The following is a 14,374-nucleotide window of genomic DNA, read 5'->3' as shown; positions in this document are numbered from 1 at the left end:
CGAATGTTGTTTCAAGCCCGAAAGGAAAAACTAATGAAGCACTGCCAAACCTTAATCTGCTGTTAGATGGTATTAAGGAAAAGGTTGATGAATCCTCTCAGGTCGAACTCCTTACTCAACCAAAAGTTCAAGAAATGGTGAATAAGTTCAAGCTAGAAGGGAAAGAAGTGATCCACTCAATCAGGGCAAACACAGTGATCTTTAAATCGATTACCTACTGTAAGCACAAAGAGAAGAAGTTCAGAAGGGCTGATAAGGGACAAGATGAATAGAGGTATGGGGATAGATGTGGGGAAATAGAGAGCATACGGTCTTCCCATCTCAAATGCTGAAGAGTCACTGATCTGACACCCTTACTGCAGGAAGCCCTCCCTAATCTGGACCCTATGGACATCCTCCTTTGCAACCTGGAAACAACTCACATGAATTGCTTTGAACCCATCACTGTCCCGAATATGTTTGTTAGTGGGGTCCACCTTAAAATATGGTAACATCATTGTTCAAGGCATTACTCACACTATGGAACCTGGCCACAATGCTCACGATGGGATGACAGCACCAGCTCCACACGTCGCTCAAGTCTCCCTATCATCATTATTCATGTTTCTTTAGTTATTGCTTGGTTTTCTTTATTTCACTTCTTGCAATCCTTCATTGTTGAACTAAAAAAATCCATTTATGTTTAGAAATCAATTTTATGCCTAGGCTTGTATACCTAGGTGGGAAATCTCTCTGGTTATTTCTTGAATTTGTTATTTGCTATTGGTTTAACTGGTGGTTTGAATCTCACATTTATGTCTTGTAAAAACTCTTTCTTGGAGTTGTCTTGGTTGGAGGGTCTTGTTCTCTTGAGCTCGGTGTCCGTTTTTTCTCTTTAGCTTGTCGAAAGGAGCTGGTTGGAGATAAAATGAACATCTTGTCATGCAATGTTAGGGGTAGGAATGGAAGATTTACACAACAATGTATATCTAAAATTCTCAAAAAATTCCGCCCTAAGATCACTTTTCTCTGTGAAACAAAATGTTTGAATCACCTTACCTTTATGGAGTCCCATAAAAAACTGTTCAATGGATATGAACTCTTGTGTTTCAACAACAACGAAGGGTCAAAGGGCCTAAAGGGGGGGGGTATCTGTGTTCTTAATAATAATGACCCGAAAATGGCCTCACTTTTCTATGTTGACAAAGGGTTCTTTATTCTACTTTGTTTTGCCCATTCTTTGTCCTAGTACGTTGTATGTCTTTATGCTCCCCCCCCCCTCTTATGCCAAAAGAATTAAATTTTGGCACAAAATTCAATTTCAGATCGGGACTTTAGATAAACCGATTATTCTCATCGGAGATTTCAATAAAGTCATCAACCAATCATACAAAATTGGAAACCATTTTAAGGCATCTCTAGCTTTACCCTCTCTTAAACACATTATTTCTCCTTTTCCCTCATTGAACTATTGGGACATGGGGATTGTTTTACCTAGTCTACAAGTAGACACCTCCAACCTTGATCAAAGAAAAATTGGATCTATGCTTTGCATGCCCGAATTGGAGTGCCTTGTTTGTCAAACCCCACTTGCCGGTCTCGGTTACCCGCCCGACAACCCGTGGGAGTGATTTGTCACAGGATCCACGGTTTTAGTCTATCAACAATAATAAATACAAATAAAGACAATCAAGAGCTAGAATAGTTCAATTAATGAATTAAAGGATTACAGGAGTCCAAATACTCCAATAAAATAATCAATGAGAGAATAATAAATCAAAAGAATACGAGTTCAGCGGAAGCAATCAAAAAGAACTATATGATTTTCTTTCCAATTTCCTTTTCTAAAGCTAAAAACTTAGACTCATGTTTACCAAGATGAGGGGTTCTCCAATTCTCTCCAAACGATGAGCAAACTGCCTAGCAACTTGTCTCCTCCGCCCATCAATGGGTGCGATAAGCACATTCCATGCACTCGCAGGAGATCCCGCATAGGCTATCTCCATTTCCCATTGTCGGTGCCCCATCTTTTTCATACGGGAAGGTTCCTTCATAGGAAACCAATCCATCTTCCGACGCATTTCCTCCATCTGCGCAAGCTAATAAAACATATACAAATTAAGGAATGAGTTCTGGAGAACTCAGTAAGAACAATAACAATTCCCATCCATATGTCCAAACAAATCAGAAATGCATATATGATATGTATGAGTGCAAAGTATGAATGCTGCTAAGATCTAACTATGCAAGTCTTTAACAGTTGACATGTTTTAAGATATACACCAGCCCTCCTCTGGGTAGGTCTAGTCACTCTGATCCGGCAAGGACTGGTTACCTCTATAGGGATCCTAGGTAAAATGGAAAGTCCACACCTGGCTCTCAAACCATAGCTAGGGTTAAGTCAACACTCTCTCACCATGACCATTGGCATGAGTACTGGCGCATGTCGGGGTTTCTAATCCAATGCAAGGTCATACAGGAAACATACTACATGGGGTCTAGATACATCCCCTATGGCACCAACCAACTCGGTTCAGTATCCTTCGCAACCTAGGAATGATAACCCTCACAGACTGACTACCACTATTGGACTTCATTCCATAACCCTATGGTCATCCACATATTGTTGGGGCGGAATGCTCTCATGACTCCTCACGACACCCGGTCCGTTCCTTGGATGTCCATGAGCCCAACCCTAACATATGCAACCCTACCATTTATATGACTAACAGTGGATCATCGTCACATCACAGTCATCACGGGTCATCCGGCTTCAATTTCCCTACCGAAAGGGTAGTAGCATGTGGGGTACCTAACCATGCAACTCTAGACTCTACCTAAGTATGTCATCCAGTAGTTATGACAGTGCTGCAGACATCAGCAGGCATGTGTCCCATACCACAACCTTCTGATATCCCAAGCTAAGATATCCAAATAGAATACCTATTCCATCAGAACCACGTACTATCAACCAACATCATGTCACATTCATAATCGACAAAGTGCATGTATAAACAATACAAACAACAATCATATAACAAGATTAGCAGGTGAAACATGGTTACAGCAGCATATGAAATGAAAGATTAATAATAATAGACGCTGGACTAGCATGTTCAACTCAATTCATAAAGACAGGAATGTATGCCCTTACCTTCATATAAGTAATTTGTCCATAAAAAGTAATCCGTAAACAATTATAAAACTTTCTCTTCAAACAAAGGACACCTATATACGGGGGTACAATAAGGTTTAAGTCAAATGAATCAAATCGGATCAAAACCAGAAGTCAACTGGTCACCGGAAACCAGACGGTCGCTTAGGTTGAGCGACCACCACTAGTGATCGCCCAAAAATAGAGAGTTTCAATCCGAAACTCAGGCTTCTGATCATTTGTTTTCAATCCAAATTTTGAATGATCATAGTCCGAATCTCAAATCTATTTCTCCCATAACCACGGGTGATACTAAACCTAAACAAAGACATCAAATTGGTTATCTAGAAACCTCCCTCTTGATTAGATCAACCCTTTTCATGAAAGCAGGGTTTCATTTTTGGATCCGATCTCACCAAGATTAACAAAAAGGTAAGCGGTGCAATAGAAGGATCAAGAACAACCAAAGGGAAACACTAATCTTCTTTTATCATAGCAAGTGGTGAAGCATGAGTGAATAGGGAATCACTTACCTCAACCAGATCAACTATAAATGACAGTAGAACCTTCTAGGACTCTAATAGCACTTCAAATCTACTTCTAGCACTTCTCCACAGCCATCTAACCTCCAAAAACGGTAACCACGAATAAAATATTCGTAAAATAGGCAAGGGTTACTATTTATAGGAGTCAGGGGGAAAATAGGGCAAAATCCCACAACCAAAACCAGGCGGTTGCTTGGTTCAATCGACCGCCACTAGCAACCGCCCCCATGTATTTTGCTATACAAGGGTGCTTTGCTAGGGGGGTTGATGTCCAAGTGCAACCTAACCCTAAAGAAGACATGGGGGAGATCTTACCTTCATTTTGGACATCTCCAGATATCACTTGCCTTCCAAAAGTCCAACTACCAAGCAAGGCAGGCTCTTCAGTCAAAGAATCCAGATCCATAGGTTCAGGGTATGGATCATGGACTTCTATCCGGACACTCCACAAATTTACTCGACTAGACCTTCGGGTTCTCGGACCTGCAATACGGATCCTGGGTTAGAAATATGGGAGTTGTTACATTGTTTCCCCATGCTCAAATCCGTAAGCTGCCTGATATTGGATCGGATCACAATCCAATCATGCTTAGTGTAACAAAAAAAAACTTTTGAGGGCGGAAACTTTTTCATTTTCAAAACGCTTCAAACATTCTGGTGAGTTTGAATAAACCTAAGACACTATGGTATACTAATACTTATTTGATATGTTTCTTTGAGTGATGTGCCATTCCGACCTTCTGGGAAGGTTTCTAGTTTGGGGCTCACGCATGTAGGTATATCACCGGTTGCACAACCCATTTTGCCAGTATGACTTGTGGATGTTAGTGTCTGGGACACGGGGACGGATACATAGTGAAGAGATCAATATATATATATATATATATAGATACATAGTTAAGATATCAATATATATATATATATATATATATATATATATATATATATATATGTGTGTATATCTGGGATATACATGTGTGTTTGGGAAAAATTGAGAGATTAACACTTGCCCTTGTGCAAGTGGGAGATGTTGAAATTTATTAATATAGTTAGTAAATTAGATGCCCAAGGGCAAATCTGAAAATCACAATTAGGGCGTTACAGAATATAGGTTATATATTTGTAACCACCGCATCACTTGAGTGAGTGTAATTCATTCGTACAAGAGTTTTTCCAGAAAACGGCGGCTCCCATCTCTCTTTCCCTTTCTCCAAGAAACGCAGGAAGGAGAAACTCATTGGAGGTTTCCTTCCTTTGCTTTAGATCACTCATCCATCCTTTTTTCCACATGGCATTTGGGTTGTGGAAATAGTTCCATTTCCTAGTGATTGTGGAATCGCCCTGGTAGAGCTTTGGTGGTGGAACAAGAACATGGATCCAGATTTGCTTCTGCTGCGTATACTTCATATTTGGGAAAGCGAATCCAAGTAAGGATCTTTCCCTTATCAATTATAGATTTGAATATATATGGAGTATTACCAACAGATTATCAGGTGCATCATCTACAACTTCTTGATCATGTGGTGCTAAAGCAACATCATTAGAAGTGACTTGAAAATCAACTACTTCAGCTACCGGATTTTCTTGGCTACCAGTTTCAGCTGAGGGCTGAACTTGGGGAAGGACTTGAATATCTGGAATAAGGGGAACATCAGGAATTAACTAAGCATCAGGGAAAATAGGAACATTAACAGGAATATCAAGAACATCAGTAGGAATATCTGGAACATCAACAGGAATATCTGGAGCACCAAGAATGTCTAGAACATTAGTAGGAACATCTTCTGGAATGTGTTCAGGTGCAAGGGATAATCCTTCATGATTATCTTCATCAAAAAGTTGATCAGCAATTTGCTCAAGAACTTCACCTACAGCATAAGCAACAATTTCTTCAACCATTTTCTTGATTTGGTCAATCAGATTAACTAAAGGGTTCTCACCTCTTGTTTCCTCCTCTAGATTTCATTTGGGAGAAGTGTGACCTTCTCCAATGACCTTACCAAAAGGGGTAAGTCAGACACATTTGTTTTTGGCAAAAATTCTAAAGAACGAAAGGCTAGAACTTCACTTTCACTGTCAAAAGATGAACTGGGGAAGGTAGAGTGGAGTCTTCACATTCGGAGGGCTGGATAGGCTTGGTAGCCCCCCTCTGTATTTCTCTTTTCCCCAAGATTCTCAATCGAGGGAGATGAAGTTCGCACCTTCTTACTTTTTCTCAGAGAAGTCAAATCTTGACTGGAGGAAGGTCCCATGGACTGAAGTCTCCTCTTTGAAGTCCTCATCTTTTTTGAGGCCTTTTCTTTACTGGTCTCATCATCTTCTTTCTTCTTTTCAACAAACTTTCTTCTCTTGCTTTTGGTTTTCTTTTTCTTCAATTTAACATTAACATGTTCTTCATGAGATCCATCATTGTCTTCATCAAGTCCTCTGTCTCCGACATTCTTTTTTCTTTTTCTTTTCTCAAAAGCAATTTCAACTTCTTTCTCAGCATGAACCTCCTGTTGAATGTCACCAATACTTGGGGATTTCCAAGTTACAACCCCCGGATAAAGTATGAAAGTCAATATGAAAAACTCAAAAAGAAATAAAAGAAAAAAACAAAGGAAAAACAAGGAAATGTACCTGACAAGAGGCCATAATGGGCTAACCCATCATCGGTCTTGAATTCATTAACATCTATTTGAATGCAAGAGGGAAAGAAATCCCATGTTTTATGATCAGATTCATCCAGAGGAGGCCTCTGATTTAAAGGAGCCATGGATGTAATGGAATGGAAACCCCATTGGGAGCGATAATTTGGGAAGCGGATGGAACAAAAGAAATATTTTTCTCTCCAGTCCTTGTTATGATGCGGAATGGACGAGTTAGCAAAGATAGAACGATCATCCAGTTCAGCATTGATACTGATTCTCCTTGAAAATGCAGAAAACCACAATCACTTCCAACTTTTAAAGTGTAATAATTCCTGAAGAGGTTAGAGGAAGGATTGCGTCCCATTTTCTGAACAAATGCCCAAAAAAATTGACAAGTGTCAAATTGTTTGGGGTTAGTTCGCAAGGACAAATTTATAGTAGTCAAGAAGGATTAAGCCCAATGACTCAGAGGAATCCTAAACCCAGCTTCTAGAGACTTGATATAAATGGAAATAACTCCAGGAGCAATCAAGTGGCCATGATCAGAAGGTTCAGGAACCCAAGCCTTGACTTTTGGAGGAAAGCAGTAATCTTGGAGATAGAAGGATACCTTGGCTTTCTTAATCTTGGCAGGGTACCATTCAGGGCCAACGGTTTTCGGGTTCTTTTTCTCTTTCTTAGTATCAACAGCTTTGTAAGGAACCAATACCTCATCATGAGCATATGGAATGGAATCCCAACCTAGATTGAGGGGCTTTACTAGGACTGATGGCGGAAAGATCAACAATATGTCCTCTCAAATAGGTTTTGAAGAGGTCTCAACTTCAGGAACAAGACTGGGATTAGTAGGGTTATCCGAATGATCCATAAAGAAGCAAAATAAAGAAAGATGGGAAAGGAAGGTTCATAAAAAGTTCGACAAAATAATGAAAAAAGTTGCAGGCAACAAAAAAGGCAAAGGCAGAGCTGCGAAGAAAATGAAGAAGAAAGGATGCAATAGAGAAGGAGTAAATATAGGGAGCGGAATGATGTGATCGGCTCTAACTGTTCTTCGTCAATTTTGCAGGTCAAAGTGGATACAAGATCAAGTCAAACCAGATTTGTAGAGATTGGTGTGATTTATGATTCATAACTTTGGCAAATTCTTCTCCAACAACTACAATTGCATTTGAGGCTTAACAATCGCTCTCATACATAGAACATAAGCTTTAACCGGTTCCACTATCAACACTCCAATGTTAGTGGAGCCATCAACATCTTATAACAAATCACTGATAAACCTGACCACTTACAAAGTTCACATCATAAACGACAACATCAATCCCTTTAATATAAATGCATTCGAGGTTTAACAATCTCTTTCATACATAGAACATAAGCTTTAACCGGGTCTATCAACTCCCCCAATGTTCTTGGATCCATCATCCCATAACTACCATTTCTAATTTCTTCATTTTTTTTCCCCCTCTTTGCATCAATTTATATGATCAAAACACCTCACATTCTTCTATAACTTCATCATACAAAGCTAATGAGGCATTCTGTGCAAGTGACATGATCATTCCACCTTTGGTTGAAAACATAACTTTTGCTTCCTTTCCAATTAAAGTAATGGAAGGTCCTACTTAAGATGCTTATCTGAAGTTTAATGCATGGCCTTCACTTTATTACCAACTTGACCTCCTACAAGAACCAAAGAGAAGAATTTACCCTCGAAGTTTAATGCAAACCACTTGATTATTGTTGTGAATACTTCTAACAATTGGTAGGCCCAGGGTGCCTATGTTAGATGAGTGTGAGACATAAAGTTGGGCAGCGGGAAATAGGTGTAGGAAATCCAACTCCCTCCCATTAAGGTTGAATAACATCTAAATAATAGCCAGAGGTGTGGAAATCCTCTCCACCCAACTTGACCATGCCTTCATCCTTGTTTCGGGCCTTATTTAAGTGTAGGGGAATGGGGTCACGAGCATGTTGGGTGGAGACGATCTGAACTTGTATGTAATCTAGACATCATACAAGTTGCCTTTTGGAGGGTGGGGGGGGGGGGGGGTTCTAGACAACATGAAAACAATCCTTTACTTATTTTTGACAAGAGATAGATCATTCTCATGCAGTTGAAAATTCGGTTTGTCGATTTATTATATTTTTAGGATGTCAATAATTGTTGCTATATGTTTTGGAATGTCCTTAAAATTTTATTTTATTCAAGGTTTAGTAAGGATCCCTTAAAGCTTGCCTCGATACGGATCCAGGTGGATTTTTAAGAGATCGTAGTCGGCCAATGAATACATTAAGAAGTGCGATTGAAATATCGCTCGGCTAATGTATTTTAGTGTGATTTAATGGAAATATCGTATCGAGATGTCCGATCGTAAGTTCATCGGTTGGGTCAAATCCATGGAGCCTACTGATCCAGGTTGAGCTAGCACTCCATATAGGATGTGTCGTGGGCAAATTACTTTCAAACCTCTGGATTTTATTATTATTTTCTTTTTAGAAACGGCTCTATATATTTAAGAATGACCCATGAATGGAATCAGAATTACCAATGAAAACATGGAGAAAACATGGCAAAGAATCAGAAACCTACAGACGAAGCCTTACTGGCATGAGGTTCAGCTACTGCGTTACACACTATCGTTTATTACTACTGTGATAGAATGGAATGGCCATGAACCTGGAGGCCAAACTCAATACATTCTAGATGACATGATGGATCTCCAAACACAGCGAAGTTCCATCTGCAATAATCAACATTAATGATGATGCAAGAACATCAAGTCCAAAATGGCAAGTTTCGGATGCCACTACCATCTCGCTCAATAGCCCCAATTGATTTCTCTGTACAAGCTAGCGGAACTGTTAAAACCCATACCATATGGATCTCTATGCATGCACAGAAACATAAAATTGAAGAAACTCACAATTTTAACAAATTTGAAATAATCAAATTTTAGCGAAGTTCCATCTGCAATAATCAACATTAATGATTGTTCATCCCTGCACCCCATGAACATCAAGTCCAAAATGGCAAGTTTATGCAAATCCCTCAATAGCCAATTATTTCTCTTACAAGTTAGAACTGTTAAAACCCATACCATATGGATCTCTATGCATGCACAGAAACATAAAATTGAAGAAACTCACAATTTTAACAAATTTGAAATCTAAGTGAGAGCCTTCCCTTGAGAAAACATACAACATACAGATTACGGGTGTTGGACTGATCTGTCAGATAATTGGCACAAAAATGGAGGAATTTACGTTGTGGCTTAGCCCCATTTGATTGTTCATCAAATACTGATCTTCACCCACTCAATATCTTACACAAAACGCAACAACCTCCCAATAACAGACCGGCTTGAACAAACTCTTTCATAAATATTACATAAGCTCTAACCGGGTCCTCTATCAACCCTCCAATGTTCTTGGATCCATCATCCCATAATTACAATTTCTAATTTCGATTTATATGATAATAACACCTCACATTCTTCTGTAGTTCATCATATAAAAGCTAATGAGGTGTTTGGACAAATATCCATGTACATTGATAGAGTAGTACACAGACAGTTTCCTCAAAATTTACAGTCTGGAACACCAACTGGGATCTTTGTACCTACCTATGAACAGAAAACAACTCAAGAAACTTTTCACCAACCACAACATTCCAGTTTGAGAGGGGATGCAGGTAATGCTTTCCTGTGCGGGAGCAGCTCTGTTCTGCCAAGGTTTCCCATACCTGGGCAATGGTTCAATCATGGTGGCAAGAAGTTCAAGGTTTAACATGATTGAGCAGAGAGACAAATTGTCCATCCTCATCGTTTAAGCAGATAAACTTCAACCCTTAGTAGGGAAGAGCAGTCAATATTCTGAGAACTACCTGCAGGGCGCAGCATGGTAAACACACTTGTTCATATGTTCCGCCTATTACTAAATCAGAAACGGATGATGCCAGAACATCAAAAGTAACTTCAGTGGCTCCGGTTACTCATAATATGACAGCCAGTGAGTAGCTTGTTCAAATGACTACCCTTTCAGCATCATTGGCTCAGATATTTGGAAGCGAGCAGCTTCCACAATTAAAAGCTCTGCTTTAAACCTCCCTAATTCTATTGGCTTTGTTCCTTCCCAGCCAACAGCGGGCATCCTAACCAAACCACCCAGTCTAAGAAGCCATGTGATCTCAGGGTTAACTTTCAACGATCAAGCAGGCCTGTTGTCACCACCAGCAAACCTCCAGGGTGTTCATCGAGGACTGTTGAACAGAATAAACTAGCTGAACAAATGCCTCTAAAAGGTTCTGATCCATCAACTCACAAGGATAATGCTTCAGATAACATAAGTCTCATGAGTTGGAGAAGCTGGAGTCAGTAGCAGCATATGAGCCTGCAGTTAAGAATAATAAAGCTGACATTAGAAAGCAGTTAAGAATGATAAAGTTACAATAGAAAGGATGGAAATAATCATTTTATATTATAATTCTGGTGAAAGTTCTAGTGATCCTAATGCATAATTTTGTCTTAAATCTAAGTTCTTTTATTTTTTTTCCCCTCTCCCCATCTGGAGGCACGTGGAAAGGTAGTTGAAGAGCTCAACCATTGCTGAAAAACCTTAGTTTTTAATCTGTTCTTTATATCAAAATGACAATAAGTCAAATCATGGTGTTTTATGTTTTTGTGTGTTTGTGAATTTTGTTGTTAGCTTGTTCAACATAGAAGTATGGTTATGTATTTTTCCATTTTATATATGTGCTCTCTGTGGCCCCTGATATTTGCATCTAGATACTATGTGATCTTTACTGACGGGTTGGTACGGGCACATCTTTTCTTTTAGTAGATACTTATGGAATAATTAAAGCTGGTTTCTTTAATTGGCAGCATGACTTGAATTCATTTTGTAACGTTTTGAGACCTTAGGTTAGCTGATCTATCCTGCTTAATTCATCATTTCAAATGAAACCTTTCTTTTTGTTATGCAACTCTTTCTATTTTTGTTATATGTGCCTGTCTGTTTTTGACAACATTACTTTTTACCAAATGATTGAAACTAGGATTGAGATACCATATGATGGCATAAAGAGGGTTTCACTTACCCAGCCACTTCAATCTCCATCCATTCATGCCATGTCTTGGAGCTTCAATTGGTTTTCTCATAGTCAAATGCCTAATTTCCTTGTTTCCCTCCTGAAATTTCCCCAACACTTGCTGGTTAGGCTAGTTAATTAGCAATAAGGTGTAAGTGAGATAGATTGTAATACGTAGGTGTCATTTTCATATCAGACCTACTGCTGCTTCTTGTCTGACTGAAACTAAAAAATGATCTGCAAAGGCTTGGACGTGTTCACTTTGTTCTTTAAGCTCATTAGTCTTCTCTGCTTCTTTTGTACCCTGTGCTTGGATCATGCAGCCAATACGATATCAGTTTGGGGTATGTTCAGAAAGGTTTAAAACCACATTCATCGTTCAATATGAGTTTGTTTATGGGTAAAAGTGACCCCCCCATTTCAGCCTGATCAGACCATTCAAACCCTATTTCCCTAAGGTCTGAAAATTCTGCACTTCATCTTCTTCCTTGAGAAGAATTTCTGCAGATTTCTTAGAACTTCCAAAACCCTAAGTTTGAACATTCAGACCTTCTTAAACCCTCTCTTCGAATTACGAACCAGCAAAGACGGACCCAATCCCCCAGCCTAGCCTAACCTATCCTACCCTTAATTAGTGCGGGCTCTTATTCAAGAAGAACCTGGAAGATCTAACCAACACCTTGGGTTATATCATATACATTATCACTGACAATATATAGTATTACATTCAACTTAATTACAATATTTAAAAAAAAAATAGAAAGAAAGAAAAAAAAAAAAAAAAAACTTTTCAGTTCAGACAAATCAAATATGCCCTATAATCACTGCTGCCAAGTAGAGGAAGTTATTTATCTGCGTACTCACATTAAAAACTATGGTAATGTAATATCACCATATAATACATAAATCGCTCACTCAAATGGCAATTATCATGATACCATATTAATTGGCCCCAACCAAGATCGATAATTAATGGTGCTGATAGATCTGACAAATGGCAGCGGAAAAGTATTACCGCAGTCAAATATATAATATCGCATTTACTTTTGTTGTGATAAATGTCATACCACTGTATAAGAAACAATCATTGGCAATCTACAGTAATTGTTAGCAAATGATAACAAACGGCTGACTATTTATGGCTCCTAAAATTTTATATATGTTCACGTTCTTTTTTAACTTTTAGCTAATCTAAGTATTGAGTATATTTACCTAGAATTTATGAGATATAATAAATCTTGTTCTTGTATCTAACATTTGGCTAAATTTCCTTTTGAGTTATAAATGAATCATATGTTTCTGCATCTTCAGGAGCAGTAGAATGTCATCGTGAAGTTCTCACACACGTACACAAGTGCACAAGCACGCACGCGCACACATTTACAGAGACACAGGCCCTAGAAAGAGATCAAGTTCTAAGTGAAAAATAAAAAACATTGATTAGGTAAAGGATATAAACAAACCTATATTCTGGTAAATCGTTGGTCCGATTTGCGTGCGCATCCTTGATTTTATTGATTAACTGAGATGCAAAAAACATGCATGGTGAAGTTATTAAATACATTAAGCAAGGATTTAAGATGGTTTATACAGAAACAGAAAATACCTTGTAATTATCATGCCAGAGTTGTGGTTGCTCTATGTCAAACTCTACAAAAGCAATTAGTACGACAAACAAACTAATAGAATGAGCAGGCCCCATGGCCTTCTGGCTCTAAATTATCTGCAAGACAATGATTATAGGGTCATTCATTGTGTATGCTAATTTGCATTGTATCAAAAAAGCCAAGATGTCCTGTCTTCATATTTTCAAATAGAGGATAAGGGAAGAAATAAATGCCAAAAAAAATTTAATAAAGACATGCCAATATAATTTACTCAAACCGGTATCTGAGGATAAGCCATTGAGCTTAAGTTTGCATTTCACTTTATCATAAACTCCATCCCTTATTAAGGGATTTCTTCCTCAAATAACAAGCAGGAGCAAGAACTTAGCATTCAGAGCACCAAGGAGAATATTTTCCTTGTGTCCAACTTGCTTTGGGTCCTATGGAAAAGTTATAAATAATAAAGCTCATGGAGATTCACCAAAAACTCCTCAACAATTGTTGTTCAATATTATTCAGAACACCGAGGAGAAGTTCAGTTACAATGGTAATACGAAAACGATGTGTAGTTTAAACAAACCTTGAGTTGAGATTAGATGGAAAGCTCCAACTTATAGATGGATTACAATTAATGTAGATGGATCCTCTTTCAAAATAAATAACTCATATCAAGCACGATTCAATGAAGTAGGTCAAGATTAATTTTCCAAAGAAGAATGCATTTATGCTTTTCAGAATGATTAATTCTCGGCTATGCAATTGGGCCTTTTGAAAGTCATCATAGAAAGGGACAACATTTGCATCATGAAGCCGGTAAATTCTGCTTTTAAAGTTCCACCATGGAAAATAAAAACTTTCATTCAAATTGAAAGAGACTGCATGAACTCCTGTAACTACTCCGGTCATGAGGTAATCTTAGATCAGATCAAGCCAAAGGCGGAACCGATAAAAAAACCCACAAAATCGAGATCACTTGGAGCCCAAAAACGAGGACACAGATCAGTATCCAGCGCAATACCGCAAGAACAAGGAGAAGAAGCAATGATTCACGAATATAATGAGGAGAATACTGTGGTAAATCACAACATCTGATCATAAAAACCACATTTTTCCTACATTGACGAAACGGATCTGAAGTTAGATAGAAACAAAAATTATAGATCTGCGAACTTACCACCTCGATGCGCTCGAGGAGAAACCCCAAGCCTCTTTCGGATCGAACAGAGGAAAATTCTGAAGATCCACAAGCTCGATCGGTTACAGGATTTTATGCAGATCGCATGCAGTTTCGCTCTTTATTAGGTTCCTAGCCAATGATATGGCCAATATAAGGGTGTCAATGCAAACGCAGAGCTGTTCTGGGCTTC

General features: G+C 38.6%; 1 long non-coding RNA gene across 4 annotated transcripts; it reads right to left on the bottom strand.

The window, feature by feature from the left end:
* Positions 1-10,456: 10,456 nt before the first annotated feature.
* On the bottom strand, positions 10,457-14,374 carry LOC149028809 (uncharacterized). Of its 4 annotated transcripts, none has more exons than XR_016170621.1 (5): positions 14,182-14,374; positions 13,007-13,123; positions 12,864-12,922; positions 11,410-11,704; positions 10,457-10,703 (listed from the first exon to the last, which is right to left on the bottom strand). It is a non-coding gene; the product is annotated as an uncharacterized LOC149028809 (long non-coding RNA). The 4 variants fall into 4 exon arrangements; XR_016170622.1 differs by lacking the exon at positions 10,457-10,703 and having other exon boundaries at positions 10,713-11,500; positions 11,599-11,704; positions 14,182-14,369; XR_016170623.1 differs by lacking the exon at positions 11,410-11,704 and having other exon boundaries at positions 14,182-14,362.

This window comes from Hakea prostrata, chromosome 1 (assembly GCF_041222555.1).
Source record: "Hakea prostrata isolate BN-2017 chromosome 1, UWA_Hpros_2, whole genome shotgun sequence".
NCBI lineage: Eukaryota > Viridiplantae > Streptophyta > Magnoliopsida > Proteales > Proteaceae > Hakea > Hakea prostrata.
This window is presented reverse-complemented; position numbering and strand designations above follow the sequence as displayed.